The sequence below is a fragment of the Meriones unguiculatus genome, chromosome 2, assembly GCF_030254825.1.
Source record: "Meriones unguiculatus strain TT.TT164.6M chromosome 2, Bangor_MerUng_6.1, whole genome shotgun sequence".
In the NCBI taxonomy this organism is placed as follows: Eukaryota; Metazoa; Chordata; class Mammalia; order Rodentia; family Muridae; genus Meriones; species Meriones unguiculatus.
The window spans coordinates 108,491,387-108,510,256 of record NC_083350.1 but is presented as its reverse complement, the minus strand read 5'-3'; positions in this window follow the sequence as shown (position 1 = coordinate 108,510,256).

Below are 18,870 nucleotides of genomic sequence, written 5' to 3'. Positions count from 1 at the left end.
ATATGGTATGTACTCACTTATATGTGAATATTAGCCATATAGTATAGGATATTCATGCTATAATCCACAGACCCAAAAAAGCTAAGTAACAAGGAGGGCTGGGGGGGGGCACTTTAATCTCACTGAGTAGGAGAAATAGAATAGACATGGAGAGGGGACAGGTAGAAGGCACTGGGTGGAAAGGGGTTGGGGAGGGAACAGGAGGGAGCTAGCGGGGGGGGGGGGAGAATGATAGAGGGAAAGAGTCCTGGGAAAGAGAGGTGGAATTGGTGGTGGTGGTGGGCATCTTTGTGAAGAGATAGAAACTTAGGACAACTAAACTCCCAGGAATCTGTAAGGCTGACTCTAGCTAGGACTCCTAGCAATGGGTTATATGGAGTCTGAAAATGCTATCTAATATCACCAGGCAAGACTGCCAATGGAGGGACTGAGACACTACCCCAGCCACAAAACCTCCTATCTACAATTTCTCCCTCCTCCAAGATTTACCAGGGGGTCGGAGGGAAGGTAAAGGTGGAAGCAAAACTGAGAAATGACCAACCAATGCCTGGCCCAGCTTGAGGCCATACCATGAGAGGGAGCCCAACCCTGACACTATTAATGATATTCTGGTATGCTTGCAGAAAGGAACCTAGGATAACTGTCATCAGAGAGCAACTAATGGAAGCATGCAAAGACTCACAGCCAAACATTTTGGTGGGGTGTATAGAAACTTGCAGAAGATGGGGAGGAAAGATTGAAGGAGCCAAGAGGGGTCAAAAATACCACAAGATAATATACAGAACGAACTAACCTTGGTTCACAGGAGCTCACAGACACTCAACAGCCACTCATAGAGCATGCTTGGGACAGACCCAGGCCCTCTGTATATATGTTACTCTTGTCTAGCTTGGCATTCATGTGGGACTCCTAGCAGTGGGAGCAGGAGCTGTCTCCTACTCTTTTGCCTGCCTTTGAAGCCCTTTTCCCTTACTCAGCTGCCATGTCTAACCTCAAAAGGAGAAGATGTGCCTAGTCTTACTGCAACTGGTTACGCCAAGGCTTGTTGATACCCAAAGGAGTCCTCCCCTTTTCTGAGTAGAAAGAAAGGAGAGGCAGACAGGGGAGAAGAGAGATTGAGAGGGAGGGAGTGGGAGGAGAGGAGAGAACTAAAGCCAAGATCGATTGGGATTTAATATAAATAAGTAATTTAAAAAAATATTTTAAAAATCCAGAATAATCTGAAGAAAAATAGGATACCAGTAAAAATATAACGATATATTTGCCATTCCTAATTTTCTTCTTTTTTATTTTTTTATATTAATCACAGGTTATTTACTTTGTATCCCAGCCATAGCCCTCTCCCTTATTCCTTCCCAATCCCACCCTCCCTCCCTCATCTGCTCCCTGCCCCTTTCCAAGTCAACTGCTAAGGGAGGTCCTCTTCCCCTTCCATCTGACCCTAGCTTATCAGGTATCTTCAGGACTGGCTGCCATGTCCTCCTCTGTGACCTAGCAAGGCTGTTCCTCCCTTGGAAACATGGGGGGAGGGGAGCCAGTCATTGAGTTCATGTCAGAAATAGTTCCTGTTCCCCTTATTAGGAAAACCCATTGGTTACTGAGCTTACCATGGGCTACATCCGAGCAGGGGTTCTAGGTTATATCCATACACGGTCCCTGGTTGGAGAAACAGTCTCATAGAGGGCCCCATGCCCTGATATATTTTGTCCTTGTGGAGCTCCTGTCCTTTCTGTCATATTAACTCCCCTTTTTATAGTATGATTCCCTGTAGTCTGCCGAAGGTTTGGTTATGAGTCTTCGCATCTGCTTTGATACACTGCTGGGTAGAGTCTTTCAGAGGCCCTCTGTGGTAGGCTTCTGTCCTGTTACTTGTTTTCTCCTACTTCTCCTGTCTATCTCATTTGTCTTTCTAAGTGAGGATTGATCATCTTACTCCAAGTCCTCCTTCTTGTTTATCTTCTTTAGGTGCACATATTTTAGTATGTTTATCCTGTCTTATAGGTCTATATAAGTGAGTATATACCTCTTGTATACCCAAGAAAAAAGGACCCAAAAAGAAATCAGGGAAACAACACCCTTCACAATAGCCACTAATAACATACGGTACCTTTGGGTGACTTTAACCAAGGAAAGAAATTGAGAAAGTTATCAGAAGATGGAAAGCTCTCCCTTGCTCAAGGATCAGTAGGATTAACATAGTGAAAATGGCCATCCTGCCCAAAGCAATCTACTGATTCAATGTAATTCCCATCAAAATGCCAACACCATTTTACAGACCTTGAAAGAAAAATTCTCAACTTAATATGGAGAAACAAAAAACAAAAAACAAAAACAAACAAACAAACAAACAAAAAACAGAATTTCCAAAATGATCCTGTACAACAACAGATCATCTGCAGGTATCTCCATCCCTGATCTCAAGCTGTATTATAGAGCAATAGTAATAAAAACTGCATGGTATTGGCATAGAAGCAGAAAGGTGGATCAATGGAACCAAATAGAAGACCCAGAAATAAACCCAAACACCTACGATACTTGATTTTCGACAAAGAAGCTAAAACCATTCAATGGAAAAAAGACAGCATCTTCAACAAATGGTGCTGGTCCAACAGGATGTCTACATGCAGAAAAATGAAAATAGATCCATATTTGTCACCCTAATTTTCTAAGTAATAAGTTGAAGTAGCCAATCAGAAGTAAAGAATAAGAGCTAAGGAATTTGTTCTGTATACACAGTAGATGTAATTGTTAGCATTTTGTTAATGATTTTTGTAGAGTATGGTATAGTCAACTATGTCCATAGTGTCCAAATGGGTTCTAGTGTCCTAGATTCAAATATGTTTAAACACACACATGCATGTGCAAACATGCAGAGAAACACATACACATAGTTAAAAAGAAAATAAATTATTAAATATATGTATATAAATATACATAATTACAGCAAAATAAAAATATAAAAACTGAGCCAAATTTCTATGGAATGCTGTATAATAAAGTTGAACAATATTGATAGTTGTAAATCTAAAAGAATAGTTTATAGCCCATCTATTACATCTATCACTTTATCTTTAAAGGGCTAACAGTTATTTCTTGACGACTTTCTTGTCCATCTTGACTCTTGTAACATTGATCATTAGAGGTTTTTTTAATGTTTTCTACAGCTAATTAAAAGCTGAACAAGTCCTAAATGCTCACTAGAGCAAGTCACAAAGGCACTTATAATCTTCCTTATAGAATTTCCTACGCAGGCATCCATCAGCTAGGGGAAGCACACAGTATCTAGGAGAAAGTCCAGTCAGCTGCTATGGACTTCCAGGCTCCAGAAAAGAATGAAGTAGGAGGGGCAAGATGGCGGTGCTGGGAGGACTCTCATTCTGAGCAGCAGCAGCAGGATCAGCACAGTGACCAGTAATCAGAACTCGCGGCCATAAAACACAGTCATTGTGTTTCCCAGGTGAGAGGATACCCTACAGTGGGGGATTCAATCAGCTTTTAACTCACCAAGCTAAACCGCGGAAGAGATCCCGGTTCTGCCAGACGCTTGGCTGCCGACCACCAGTCCCAGCCCCAGCCAGAGCCACAAGCCAGTGTCTCTGGTCATGGTCCCAGACTGAACCGTGAGCATCACACTATCAGAGACTGGAATTTTCAGTCAAGAGATAACCCCAGGGTACAGGAAACGATTGGGACCGGCCTTAGGTCACCCAGACATCCCCTGGAAAAGACTCAGGTTTCACAGGCACCCCAGGACCCAGCCCGGAGCCAGAGCCCAAGACCCAAGCTCTGGCACAAAGCCCTGCCTGCCTGTGCTCCTGATTCCCAGCCTGAGATAGAACTGTGGGCACCAGGGAACCAGCGAATGAGATTCACTGTCCGGTGCAAACACACAGGGAGGGAAACGGCTGGTCTGATCTCAGAGCACTCAGCCAACACCCCCAGCCTGAAAAGGTCCCCCGAAAATCACCCAGCTTAGGGAGGCACCCAGGCTCCCAAAGGCCGCAAAGGCAGACACAGGCAGTTTCTGCGCACCAGACAGCTGGCAGAGACTGAGCCGCCATCACTCAGCTGTGCTCCAAGCACAGGCAGTTTCTGTGGCCAGCCAGCTGGCAGACACTGAGCAGTGTGCACCAGGGCAAAAAAGACACTGGGAGTCCATGTCTCCAGAGAATCCACAGGGAAGGAAGGAAACTGTACTGACATAAATCCCTCAATCCTTCCCTAGAAAAAGTCTAGCAGTCTACCAGACCAGTGGGGCCATCACTCAGCTGTACTCCAGACAAAGGCACAAACAGTTGCTGCTCGCCTGATGTCCAACTAGGTCACAGCAGCTGATCATTAAATTTACAACAAGAAACCCAGAAACAGGGCAGCTACCCTCAGGACTTCCCTGGGAGAGAGGAAAACCCTCTCGATTAACAAAGACCACAGTTACCACTCAGGTATATATCCCTGAGGTGAGCAACTCCTGAAAAAACACCAGCCATCCAGGGACTATACCCAAAAAGCTGAGAAGACATCCTTCAGGAAAAACCAGCTTTCTGCAAAGGGGATTCTCTCCACCACAGGATCCCCAGGAACCACCAGAAAATAACCCCAAACACCTAAGATAGCACAATGCGTAGAGGCCAGCGTAAAAGCTCAAGCAACAAAAGACAGAGCAATATGGCATCTCCAGAACCCAGGAACCCAGGGGCAAGTAGCCCTGGACACCCCACCATAACTGAAATCCAAGAAGATGACCTAACAACTATGCTCATGAAGATGATAACAGAGGAAACAAATAAGATACGTAAAGACATAGAGGAAGATAAACTCAAACAGAATATTGCCATCCATAAAGAAATAGAGGAAGCTACAGCCAAACAGTTTATGGCCTTTAGAAAGGAAATGCTTAAAGCACTGAATGAAATAAAAGAAACAGAGTTGAAGGAACTAAAAGAAAAACAGGAAAGTACAATCAGACAGGTGAAGGAAGTAAAGAAAACAACTCAAGACCTGAAGATAGAATTGGAAAAATTAAAGAAAACACAAATGGAAGAAATAATGGAAAGGAAGAATCTAGGGAAGAAAACAGGAACTACAAAGGTAAGCATAACCAACAGATTACAAGAGATGGAAGAAAGAATCTCAGGTGTGGAAGATACAATGGAAGAAATCAATGTATCTGTCAAAGAAAATGTAAAATCCGAAAAATTCCTGACACAGACCATCCAAGATATCCAAGACAATATGAAAAGACAAAACCTAAGAATAATAGGTATAGAGGAAAAAGAAGACTCCCTTCTCCAAGGCCCAGAAAATATTTTCAACAAAATCATTGAAGAAAATTTCCCCAAGCTAAAGGAGAGGCCAATTAGAATACATGAGGCCTACAGAACACCCAACAAATTTGACCAGAAAAGAAAATCCTCCCACCACATAATAATCAAAACAGTAAGTATACAGAACAAAGAAAAAATACTAAAAGCTGCAAGGGAAAAAGGCCAAGTAACATATAATGGCAAACCCATTAGAGTCACACCTGACTTTTCAAAAGAGACTATGAAAGCCAGAAGGGCCTGGACAGATATCATGCAGACCCTATGAGAACACAGATGTCAGCCCAGGCTACTATACCCCGCAAAACTCTCAGTCCTCATAGATGGAGAAAACAAGATATTCAATGACAAAAACAAATTTCAACAATACCTACAAACAAATCCAGCATTACAGAAGACACTAGAAGGGAAAATACAACCCAGGAAAACTAGCTACATTCAAGAAAACACAGGAAATAAATAACCTCACTTCAGTAAAACAAAAAGCAACCAAGCACACAACCTGATGACCACAGCCAACATCAAAATCAAGGGATCTAACAGCCACTGGTCATTAATCTCTCTCACCATCAATGGACTCAACTCTCCAATAAAAAGACACAGATTAACAGAATGGATACATAAACTAAACCCAGCAATCTGTTGCATACAAGAAACACACCTAAGACACAAAGATAGACATTACCTGAGGGTAAAGGGTTGGAAGACGAATTTCCAAGCAAACAAACCCAAGAAGCAAGCAGGAGTAGCCATTCTAATATCTAATAAAATAGACTTTCAACCAAAATTAATAAAAAGAGATGGGGGAGGACACTTCATACTCATCAAAGGAAAATTCCACCAGGAAAACATCACAATCCTGAACATCTATGCCCCAAATACAAGAGCACCCGCATTTGTTAAAGAAACATTGATAAAATTTAAAGCACATATAGATCCCCACACATTAATAGTGGGAGACTTCAACACCCCATTCTCAACAAAGGACAGGCCAACAAAACAGAAATTAAACAAAGAAACAATGTCTCTGACAGAGGTCATGAATCAAATGGACCTAACAGATATTTACAGAACTTTACACCCAAACACAAAAGAATTTACCTTCTTCTCAGCACCTCATGGAACCTTCTCCAAAATAGACCATATAGTGGGTCACAAAGCAAGCCTCAACAGATACAAGAAGATTGAAATAATCCCTTGTATCTTGTCTGATCACCATGGAATAAAGCTGGACCTCAACAATAACAGAAATAGCAAAAAGCCTACACACACATGAAAACTGTACAACTTGTTACTGAATGACAGCTGGGTCAGGGAAGAAATAAAGAAAGAAATTAAAGTCTTCCTAGAACTCAATGAAAATGAAGACACAATATACCCAAACTTATGGGACACAATGAAGGCAGTACTAAGAGGAAAGTTCATAGCACTAAGTGATTTCAAGAAGAAATTCGAGACAGCTCATTCAAGCACCTTAATGGCTCACTTAAAAACCCTAGAAAAAGAAGCAGACACACCAAGAAGGAGTAGACGGCTGGAAATAATCAAACTCATGGCTGAAATCAATCAATTGGAAACAAATAAAACAATTCAAAGAATCAATGAAACCAAGAGCTGGTTCTTTGAGAAAATCAACAAGATTGACAATCCCTTAGCCAAGCTAACTAAAAGGCAGAGAGACACCACCCAAATCAACAAAATCATAAATGAAAAGGGGGATATAACTACAGACACTGAGGAAATCCAAACAATCATTAGGACTTACTTCAAAAGTCTATATGCCACAAAATTTGAAAATCTAAATGAAATGGACAATTTTCTTGATCGATTAGCTGAATCAGGACCAGGTAAATCAAGTAAATAGTCCTATATCCCCCAAAGAAATAGAAGCGGTCATCAAAAGTCTCCCATCCAAAAAATGCCCAGGACCAGATGGCTTCAGCGCAGAATTCTACCAGACCTTCAAAGAAGAGCTAACACCAATTCTCTTCAAACTATTCCACAAAATAGAAACAGAAGGAACATTACCAAACTCATTCTATGAAGCCACAGTCACCTTGGTACCTAAACCTCACAAAGACTCAACAAAGAAAGAGAATTTCAGGCCAATTTCCCTTATGAACATTGATGCAAAAATACTTAATAAAATACTTGCAAACCAAATCCAAGAACACATCAAAGATATTATCCACTTTGACCAAGTAGGCTTCATCCAAGGTATGCGGGGGTGGTTCAATATACGGAAATCCATCAATGTGATCCACCATATTAACAAACTGAAAGAAAAAAACCACATGATATTCTCCCTAGATGCTGAAAAAGCATTTGACAAAATCCAACATCCATTCATGTTTAAAGTATTGGAGAGATCAGGGATACAAGGCACATATCTAAACATAGTAAAGGCGAAATACAGCAAGCCTATAGCCAACATCAAACTGAATGGAGAGAAACTTAAAGCAATCCCACTAAAATCAGGGACAAGACAAGGCTGCCCACTCTCTCCATATCTCTTCAACATAGTGCTGGAAGTCCTTGCTAGAGCAATAAGACAGTTGAAGGAGATCAAGGGGATACAAATTGGAAAGGAAGAAGTCAAATTATCACTATTTGCAGATGATATGATAGTACACGTGAGTGACCCCAAAAACTCTACCAGGGAACTCCTACAGCTGATAAACACCTTCAACAAAGTGGCCGGATACAAAATTAACTCAAAAAAATCAGTAGCCCTCCTGTATACAAAAGACAAAAGGGCCGAGAAAGAAATTAGGGAAACAACACCCTTCACAATAGCCACAAATGACATAAGGTACCTCGGAGTAACCCTAACCAAGGAAGTCAAAGACTTGTATGAAAAAAATTTCAAATCTCTGAAGAAAGAATTAGAAGAAGATATGAGAAGATGGAAAGATCGCCCATGCTCATGGCTTGGCAAGATGAACATAGTAAAAATGGCCATCTTACCAAAAGCAACCTACAGATTCAATGCAATGCCCATCAAAATACCAACACAATTCTCTACAGACCTGGAAAGAAAAATTCTCAACTTCATATGGAATAACAAGAAACCCAGAATTGCTAAAACAATCCTCTACAATAAAAGATCTTCCAGAGGTATCTCCATCCCTGATCTTAAGTTGTACTATAGAGCAACAGTTTTAAAAACTGCATGGTACTGGCATAGAAACAGAATGGTGGATCAATGGAACCGAACAGAGGACCCAGAAATAAACCCACACACTTATGGACACCTGATCTTTGACAAAGACGCCAAACCCATTCAATGGAAAAAAGATAGCATCTTCAACACATGGTGCTGGTCCAACTGGATGTCTACATGTAGAAAAATGAAAATAGATACATACTTATCCTGCACAAAACTGAAGTCCAAGTGGATCAAAGACCTCAACATAAAACCAGACACATTAAATTGGCTTGAAAAAAAAGTGGGAAATACCCTAGAACTCATTGGTACAGGAGAAAACTTCCTGAACAGAACACCAACAGCACAGGCTCTAAGAGCAACAATCAATAAATGGGACCTCATGAAACTGAAAAGCTTCTGCAAAGCAAAGGACACCGTCGTCAAAACAAAGCGACCACCTACAGATTGGGAAAGAATCTTCACCAACCCTTTATATGACAGAGGACTCATATCCAGTATATATAAAGAACTAAAGAAGCTGAAAAGCAGCAAACCAAGTAATCCACTTAAAAAATGGGGAACAGAGCTAAACAGAGAATTCTCTGTAGAGGAATACCGAATGGCAGAGAAGCACTTAAAGAAATGCTCAACCTCACTAGCCATTAGGGAAATGCAAATCAAAACAACCCTGAGATTTCACATTACACCCATGAGAATGGCCAAGATCAAAAACTCAAGTGACAACACATGCTGGAGAGGTTGTGGAGAAAGGGGAACCCTTCTCCACTGCTGGTGGGAATGTAAACTTGTACAACCACTCTCAAAATCAATCTGGTGCTTTCTCAGACAACTAGGAATATCGCTTCCTCAAGATCCAGCCCTACCACTCCTGGGCATATATCCAAAAGAGGCTCAAGTATACAAAAAGGACATTTGCTCAACCATGTTTGTAGCAGCTTTATTTGTAATAGCCAGAAGCTGGAAACAACCCAGATGCCCCTCAACTGAAGAATGGATGCAGAAATTGTGGTACATTTACACAATGGAATATTACTCAGCAATGAAAAATAAGGAAATCATGAAATTTGCAGGTAAATGGTGGGATCTGGAAAGGATCATCCTGAGTGAGTTGTCCCAGAAGCAAAAAGACACACATGGTATATACTCACTCATATAAACATACAACATAGGACAAACCCACTAAAACCTGTGCATCTAAAGAAACTAAGCAAGAGAGAGGACCCTAACTAAAATGTCCAATCCCTATCCAGAAAGACAAAGAGGATGGACATCAGAAGAAGAAGAAAACAGGAAACAACCTAGGAACCTACCACAGAGGGCCTCTGAAAGCCTCTGCCCTACAGACTATCAAAGCAGATGCTGAGCCTGATGGGCAACTGTTGGGCAGAGTGAATGGAATTTTATGTAAGAACTGGGAAATAGTAAGAGCTGGAGAGGACAGGATCTCCACAAGGAGAGCAACAGAACCAGAAAATTTGAACACAGGGAACTTCCCAGAGACTCATACTCCAACCAAGGACTATTCATAGAGATAACCCAGAACCCCTGCACAGTTGTAGCTCAGGGCAGTTCAGAGTCCAATTGGGTTACATAGTAATGTGAAGAGGGACTGCCTCTGACATAATCTGATTGGCCTGCTCTTTGATCACCTCCCTCTGGGGGGGGGAGCAGCCTTATCAGGCCTTAGTAGAGGACAATGCAGCCACTTTTGATGTGAACTGATAGACTAAGATCAGAAAGGAGAGGAGAACCTCCCCTATCAGTGGACTTGGGAAGTGGCATGCATGCAGAGGGAGGAGGGAGGGTGGGATCGGGAGGGGAGGAGGGAGGGGCTTATGGGGGGATGCAGAATGAATAAAGTGTAATTGATGAAAAATTTAAAAAAAAAAGAAAAAAAAAGAATGAAGTAAGTCCTCAGGGCTTAAGGGTGCCTATTTAATGGTAAAAATGATTTCATCATTCAAGTGATCAAACTTAAAACACTAATAAAAGGAAAACCATATTATGCCCTCAGAATAAAGCTAACAGTCAATTAAATTTAACTGAGATTTTAACAAAGCTTAAATATATATAGCACATTCAATCCCATCCATAGGGATGACAACATAACAAAGAGAGAGAGAGAGAGAGAATCAATTTTTTAAGCATTTGTTACTATTTACTGAATTCTATACTACTCTAACACAACATCAACAATATTTTAAAATACTACAAAATACACAGTAACCCAACAAATGGCAGCCCACTCTAAAGCAAAGCAACAACCAGTAAAAGTAGAAACAGAATAAATCAGTAGTTGAATTATTCAGCAGGAATTCTGAAGTCTGACAAACATATTAAAGATAAAGAGACAGTGTGTGTAAATGTGTGGTGATTTGAACCAGAGGAGAACCTATGAAAAGAAATACAATATACGTGCTAGAAAATACAAACATTATCAGAACTTTTAACGACAAAAGATGCTTTCAAACAAAAAGATGCTGAAGAAACAATGACTTCTTTGAAAAAATTACCCTGAATCAAAGAGGAAATAAAACCAAGTAATGTAACATCACCATGAGTGATATCTTTCGGGTATATGCCCAGGAGTGGAACAGCTGAGTCTTCAAGTAACAATATTCTCAGTTGTCTGAGGCAGCCTCAGATTGATTTCCAAAGTGGTTGTACAAGTTCGCACTCCCACCAGCAATGGAGGAGGGTTCTCCTTTCTCCACATTCTCTCCAGCCAGAGTTGTCAATTGAGCTTTTGATCTTCACCATTCTGATGGATGTAAGATGGAATCTCAGAATCATTTTAATTTGCATTTCCCTGATGGCTAAAGACATTAAGCAACACGTTAAGTGTTTCTCAGCCATATGATATTCTTCTGTTAAGAATTCACTTTTTAGCTCTGTATCCCATTTATTATTATTATTATTATTATTATTATACAATTTATTCACTTTGTATTCTGGTTGTAGTGCTCTCCCTCATCTCCTCTCTATCCAACCTTCCTGAAGTTCTCTTTCTTTGTTGGGTCTTTGTGCAGTTTAGATAGCAAAATGACTTCGGCCTCACAGAATGAAGTAGATAATGTTCCTTCCATTTCTATTTTGTGAAATAGTTTAAAGAAAATTGGTATTATCACTTCTGGTGATATCAGGTCTGGTAGACTTCTGTGCTGAAACCATCTGGCTCTGGGCTTTTTTTGTGTGGGAGACTTTTGATGACTGCTTCTATTTCCTTGAAACTGTTCTGGGTTGATTCGATGGGCTCCAAACATCAAGTGGCTTGCAGCGAGAGCCACTTACCTGCCAGGGATGGTGAGAGTGGGCCCCAAGTTTGGAGCCCTCCCATACTGGAAGCTACTTACTTCACAAGATGGTGAGAGTGAGTACTCGAGGTCGGAGCCTGGAGCCACCAGTACCAGGAAAGTATCCACAGACCCTGGGCTTGGTTGACCTAGGATGGCAGCCATGCCAAGCAAGGAGCCAGGGAATTTTTCCTGGTGTTATCTGGGTGGCCTGAAAATGGACCCTAGTGTTTCCTCTTGGGCTGTCCTCTCACCTGAGAAACAGACATCAGAGTTTTGGGGTTCACAGTACTGCCTGCTAGTCACTCTGCTCTCCCTGCTGAGCTGCTGTTCAGATACGTGGTCAGCACTGCCATCTACGTTCATTGGCCATTAAAGCTTCTAGTATAATATAAAGGAGATTAAATAAGAATTTTGAGGTCCTGTCATAAGTTTTCTCTTTTATATTTGATATTAGCAAAAACGTTTATAAGTGATAAAACTTTTTCCCTTTAAAGGAAAATAATGTTCATTGGAACCTATCTATCTATCCATCCATCTTTGTATATATCTATGTATGTATTTACCTATCTATGTATCTATCTATCTATGTATCTACCATCTATCTATCTATCTACCTATCTATCTACCAGATTATCTATCTATCTACCTACCTACCTACCTACCTACCTACCTACCTACCTACTATTTCTATCTATGATTACCTTTGACCTTTCTTCTGGATTACATGTCTGAGTGTAGCTATGCCCTTACTAGTCTTAGAATAATTTTAATGTATATACCTATGGTTTGGATATAAAATGTCCCACACAGGTTCATATCTTTGAGAATTTAAACCACTGCTAGAGTTGCTATGCTGGAAGCTTGAGGTTCATATGTACATCCTAGGAAGGTGTGTCTTACAGGTTATAGTCTAGGCCCCTATTTTTGGCCAGTAACTCTGATTCCTAATCTGTGAAAGTGGGAATAAGCCACATTGCACACTCCAAACTGCTTATCCATCATCAGCCTCCATTATGGTGTTATGTACTTTCTGAAACCTAAACTATTAACCTATAGTTCTTTAAGTTGTATTTTTAAATATATGACCACAGCAATGAAAAAGATAACTACTATGCATACTAATTTTATATGGTGATAGTTCTTCTGTCTTAAAAATATCATAGTATAGGATAAGGTACAGGAGAAAAAATGGGTCAGCAAAGAATAAGAAAACAAAAGTCTGCATTCTCCCTGAGACATTCCCAATGGCAATATTGAAGTATAAGAAAGAGCAGATTAGGATAAAAGGCAGATTATAGGGTTCTAATTTTTTCTGATCTTCAAAGGCTACGTTTTACAAGGATGTTATGTCTGATTATAATGGGTGTTCGAAAAAAAGCAGAAGGCCCACAACTTACATCGCTAAGGAGTTTGAAGTCCAGAGAACCTTCCAACTTAGTTCTATGTCTATCATGATACACTTGGAAAAAGAGTCCATGCGGGGATGCCAGGGGCAGCTATGTCATTAATTCAGATGTTCCCACATGTCCTAGTGGAAGAACATGAAGATGAATAGGAAATTGCAACATAAGAAGGAAACATGAAAGAGAAATAGATGTAAGTCATAGGTTTCAACCTCCACTCAAAGAAAGAGTGTCAGAGAATATCACAATGCCAACCACATATGTAAAAAAGGTGGCGCTCATGCAACAGCAATTTTTCTCATCCCCTCAGATCAGATAGACTTTCCTTGAGTCCAGATACCTCTATAATAGAAAAAGGTTGTTAGGGGAGAAAAAAAATAAGTATGCACTTAAGAGACACAAAGTCATCCAAAAGACACTAAACCAGAAGAAATAAGGACATTGTTGGTTGCATGTATGAGTTTTCATCTTGCATTACAGAGTCAAAATATGGTTAAATGTGAGTTAAATGTGATTCCACAAATAATAGAAAAAGAAAAATGGAGGCATAGATGACATAGATTGATAAGAGAGATAAACCAAAATAAATTTATCCTTAGATATAGGTGATCCAATTGATGTGTCAAAGGAAAGAGATGTTGATGTAGATGTATGCATATATACAGAGATAAATATTGATGTAAGTAAAATATGGCTTGTTCCATCATAACAAAATATTTTGTTTTATGTAACTAAGTATCCAGAACATTAAACTAAACTAAATGAAATACACCAGCTACAGGATGACAACCACTGCATGGAATCTAATATTTTTATATTCATGAAAGTTAAGAGGATAAATGTAATTATTAGACTTTGTAGGGGTAATAAGGAGATGTGATTAAAAAACACAAAGTTACAATTAAGCATGGATGTTAAGTTTTGAGACCCATTGAACAATGAAATGACTGGTTAATAATGTATATTCCAAAATTGTCTAACAATAAATTTTAAATAGTCTCATCATAAAGATGTTAAATATGACTGTTAACATATATTAAAACATCACAGTGTACGTTTCATCAATAGGAGCAATTTTGTGTAATGGGTATTAGTTCATAGATGTTATTCATAAACATGAGTGTCAATGACACTTTGTCCTTACCTGAATATATACAATATATTAGAATCTTTTTCACTTGACACCCATTTAATACCTGAACACCATTCAAGTTTATTACAACCAGTTGCATTTTGCATTGGAGACTACAGATAAAACAATTAGGAGACAATTAAACTAACTTAGGTAAGAGTATAAAAACTGCAGTTATGCTATCCAAATAAAAAGCAAAACTGGTTTTGCTGCCCTATTGACTCCTCTAAATTAAGAGGATTTAGGAAACTAAAAGTTCTTTAGGACTTTGGCCCATAAAGTCCTTTAATGCATCATAATGCAATCTTAATAATTATACTATTTGTTTTCTATTTCCTCATATTATATTGCAAACTTAGAAAAACTTAAGGATCAGGTAGCTTCTTGAAAATTGTAATTTAATGCAGAACAAGATAAAAACAATAGTTCACAATGAGTTACGTATCTTAAAGTTTCTTAATATTAGACTTTTGATAAAAAAATAAGTGGATTATTGATATTGTAGAAGGCACAAAACACCAAATCTTGAGTGGAAGACCACTAGTCACAATAAATACCAGTCTTACTACTACAAGGAAAGCCAAAAAAGCAAAAATCATCCAAGCTACATGGTCCTCTCTAAAGAATGATTTTAATGTGTCTCAGGGAAGTTAATTCTGACACTGGCAGATGTTCCTTTTACCAGGACAGGCAAGCACTGTCATTAATGAGCCAAAGAACTTATGATGAGAAATCTGTTATTCTGATGAAGGAAACGAGCTGTCCAACAGCATGCCCCAAAGTGTCCTGTTCTAGTTTGTTTTTCCTCCTCAGTTATGGAAGACAGGTTTGTGTAGAATCAATGAATAACACAAAGTATATTTTTCTTATGAAATAGTATAAATGTGTTGAACCAACCTCCTCATCCTGTTCCAAGCAGGCCCAAATGTGAGATCTGTAATGACACTACCAATTCCAGAAAAAATAAAGGAATAAACATTCAATTCAACTAAGAAGTAAATAACAAAGCCTTTCAAATAGAAACAATAACAACTTAGGTTCAAAGTAAACAAATCAATGCACTTTGTCCATTAATGCCAAAATCTTATATTCTGAGAATCAACACAAATAGTTCATTTAAAAATTCATGAGAAGCACAAATGTCAGGCTTTCACTTTCTCTTCCTGGCACTTTCTTTTAATATTCAAGCCAGGTTTATTTATCTTTATAAATAAGGTTGTAGCTTATGCTCACAAATTACCCATACATTTCCCAAATTCATTAGAAGATGCTAATTCCCTGGGCCAATGAGATGGCTCAACAGGTAAAGGCACTTATAGTGAAAACTTCAGACCTGAGTTCTATATCCCCAGGATGAAGAAGGTGGGAAGAGAAAACCAATTCATGCACTCAAAGTATCAGAGGGTGACTACAGTAAATTCCACTACTAAAGCATACACCCCTCAGCGTAGATTTAACATGAAAATAATGCATGACAGGCAGGAAGCTAAAGAACTGTATGTACAGAGTCCAATTGGGTTACATAGTAATGTGAAGAGGGACTGCCTCTGACATAATCTGATTGGCCTGCTCTTTGATCACCTCCCTCTGGGGGGGGAGCAGCCTTACCAGGCCACAGTAGAGAACAATACAGCCACTTTTGATGTGAACTGACAGACTAAGATCAGAAAGGAGAGGAGAACCTCCCCTATTAGTGGACTTGGGGAGTGGCATGCAAGCAGAGGGAGGAGGGAGGGTGGGATTGGGAGGAGTGGAGGCAGGGGCTTATGGGGGGATGCAGAATGAATAAAGTGTAATGGATGAAAAATTTAAGAAAAAAGGGAAAAAAATAATTTAAGAACCTTAAATGACTTTCAAAAGTGGAGGAAAACATGGAGTTAGTCTATTGGCATGGAGCACGTCTCGCCCCTGGGGGCAATGGTCTCCTGAACCTACTCAGACCTCGGACACCACCACTGCTAGTTCTAGAACTGACGCAGGATGTTCCAACGAGGGGTTAAGGCTTCTCATAATATTTCCTATAAGCCCACACCTGTTTGTCTATATCCCCCATTTTTATTCATTATTAGCCAGATAGAGCCAAGTAATTGTGGTAATGATACTTGCTTTTTTGCCCAATGCTGGAATGCTAGTAAATTTAGGTATGCCCTGGTTACTCGCATGCCTCACTGGGTGCCTGTGCCCATTGATGCCCCTCACATTATGACTCTCTTCAGACAGAAAAGGGATCTTGGAACTACAGCCACCATTGTTACTACCATCTCATTGACGGCTGTTGGAGCTACCACCAGGGCATTAGCCATGAGTCATACTGGGCAGACTGCTCAGACCCTGAATAATCATTTAGTCAATGTAGCTCATGCCTTAGTTGTACATAAAGGAATTAATGCTCAACTAAAAGGAAGCTTGATGGTGTTCAACCAGAGGATTGACCTCTTGCAGGAGCAAATTGATACCCTATGGCAAATCGCTCAACCTGGCTGTCAATGAAAGTATGCTGGACTTTGTGTCACTAGCATACAACATGAGAATTTTTCCTGTGCTGCAAATCTGTCTAAACGATTGTCGAGCTATATTTTAGGTAATTGGACTGGAGAATTCGATACTACGATGGAGCAGCTGAGAGTGGCCATTGTCATAGTAAATTCTACCGGAGTGGACGCAGGACTAGCCACAGGATTATCAACATGGATTGCTGCAGCCATGAATCATCTGAAGGAATGGGCAGGCATGGGAATATTAGCAGGCCTTCTGGTGTTGGTCTCCTTGGTTTGCCTGTGGTATATATGCAAGATTAGAGTCTCACAACAGTGTGATGCAGCCATGATCATTCAGGCCTTTACAGCCATTGAAGCAGGACATTCTCCCCAAGCATGGTTGGATACCATAAAAAGCTAAAATGATACGCTCAGGATGCGAGGCTAAGCACTGCACTCAGGGTCAGCCGCTTTGGACCCAGAGAAGAGCATGTCTGATTGCATGCGGGTTGATGCCCCAGGTCCCGCCTCTGAGAAAAAGGTATCGGACGGGTCTGATGCTCTTTGGGTGGATGACACCTAAATGAACATCTGTACAAAGTCCCAATTTATTTCTAATATCAGAGATCAGACCTCTACTCTTGCCTGATGCGTCTAAAACAAAAAGGGGGAACTGTAGAGAGCTGCGGAATGCTATGCCTTAAAGATGGAGCTGGTTTCCGCCTTCTACCTTCCCGATGGTGAGTGCTCTCTGTCACGAACAACTCCACATTTGGCTAAGGCCGAGGATCTGGCTTGCTTCCATGTATGTGGACCTATCTGCATTGCCCCCGTGGCACGCCTGGGTTGGCTACCCAGAGGCTATTTAAGCTGTGGGCTGGCTTTCCCCGGGGTCCGAGGATTGTTCAATGTTCCCGAATAAACTGCATTAAAAAAAAAAAATACCACAATTTCTGTATCCATTCCTCCATTGAGGTACATCTGGGTTGTTTCCAGGTTCTGGCTATTACAAATAAAGTTGCTATAAACATGGTTGAAAAAAAAAAAAAAAGAACTGTATGTAGCAGATAAAGGATGCATAATAATATCTGCATTATGCAAATGGAAGGAGAACCCAAACCATACAGGTGACCAAGAATATACAGTATGTTTGCTCTTGTGGAAAAGTATCTTTACCTAACAAGACATCACTGCAGCTACTGTAACTATGCAGTCTTTTCAATTTTTTGTTCCACAACATAAGAACCTGGAGCCACTCCCAACAGGTGCCTACATTAACGCTAATTGTCATTAGCTCTAAACACAGCTAAGTTCTTATTGTATGGTATTCGATAAATTGTATGGTATCTCTCTAAGTTCCAACATCCTTATTAAAAAAAGAAACCTTTACTTTATATCACTGTTAAATGGTCCTTTGACCAACAATAATAATATCAACCCAAACCTACTAAATAAGAATATGTATCCAATAAGACCCTAGTTTAATCATCTAACACAACTATGATGCTTGGCACCAAGCAATCCATCAGGGACTATTAACTATTGTAAATTTTACTGGTCATCATAACATGTAAGCATCACTGCTTGAAAGGAGAGATGTTTGGGACTTGTATAGACATATTAAAAAAATTATCTCCCTGATAATTTACAGTTACCTTGAAAGTAGACACCAAAATGAATGCTCTGTACATTTGTAACAAAGAACATATGCTTCTCACCTGCTACAGACATCAGGAGGTAAGATATAAGCCAAGTACATCTGTTAGAGATGAGAGTGCTTGTTGCATCCATGAACAAATAGTGTCCAGGAAAAGAAGGATACATTGAGACAATGCTACTTGAAGATAGTGTTCCTGAATGTCAAATAATTTTTATGTTTGAACTGAAAAAGAAAAAAAAAGACAAAAGGGAAAAAATCACTCTGCCGATAACACTTGTGTATAGTTGGTTTCATATCACAAATAACCTTAACGTTGGAGGGTTGAAGTGTTAACTCCAGCCAAATTCCTTGTCCTTTGAAGTCACCCTGCTGTGACTGGCAGTGCAGAGGTCACATACCATTTCAGCAGCAA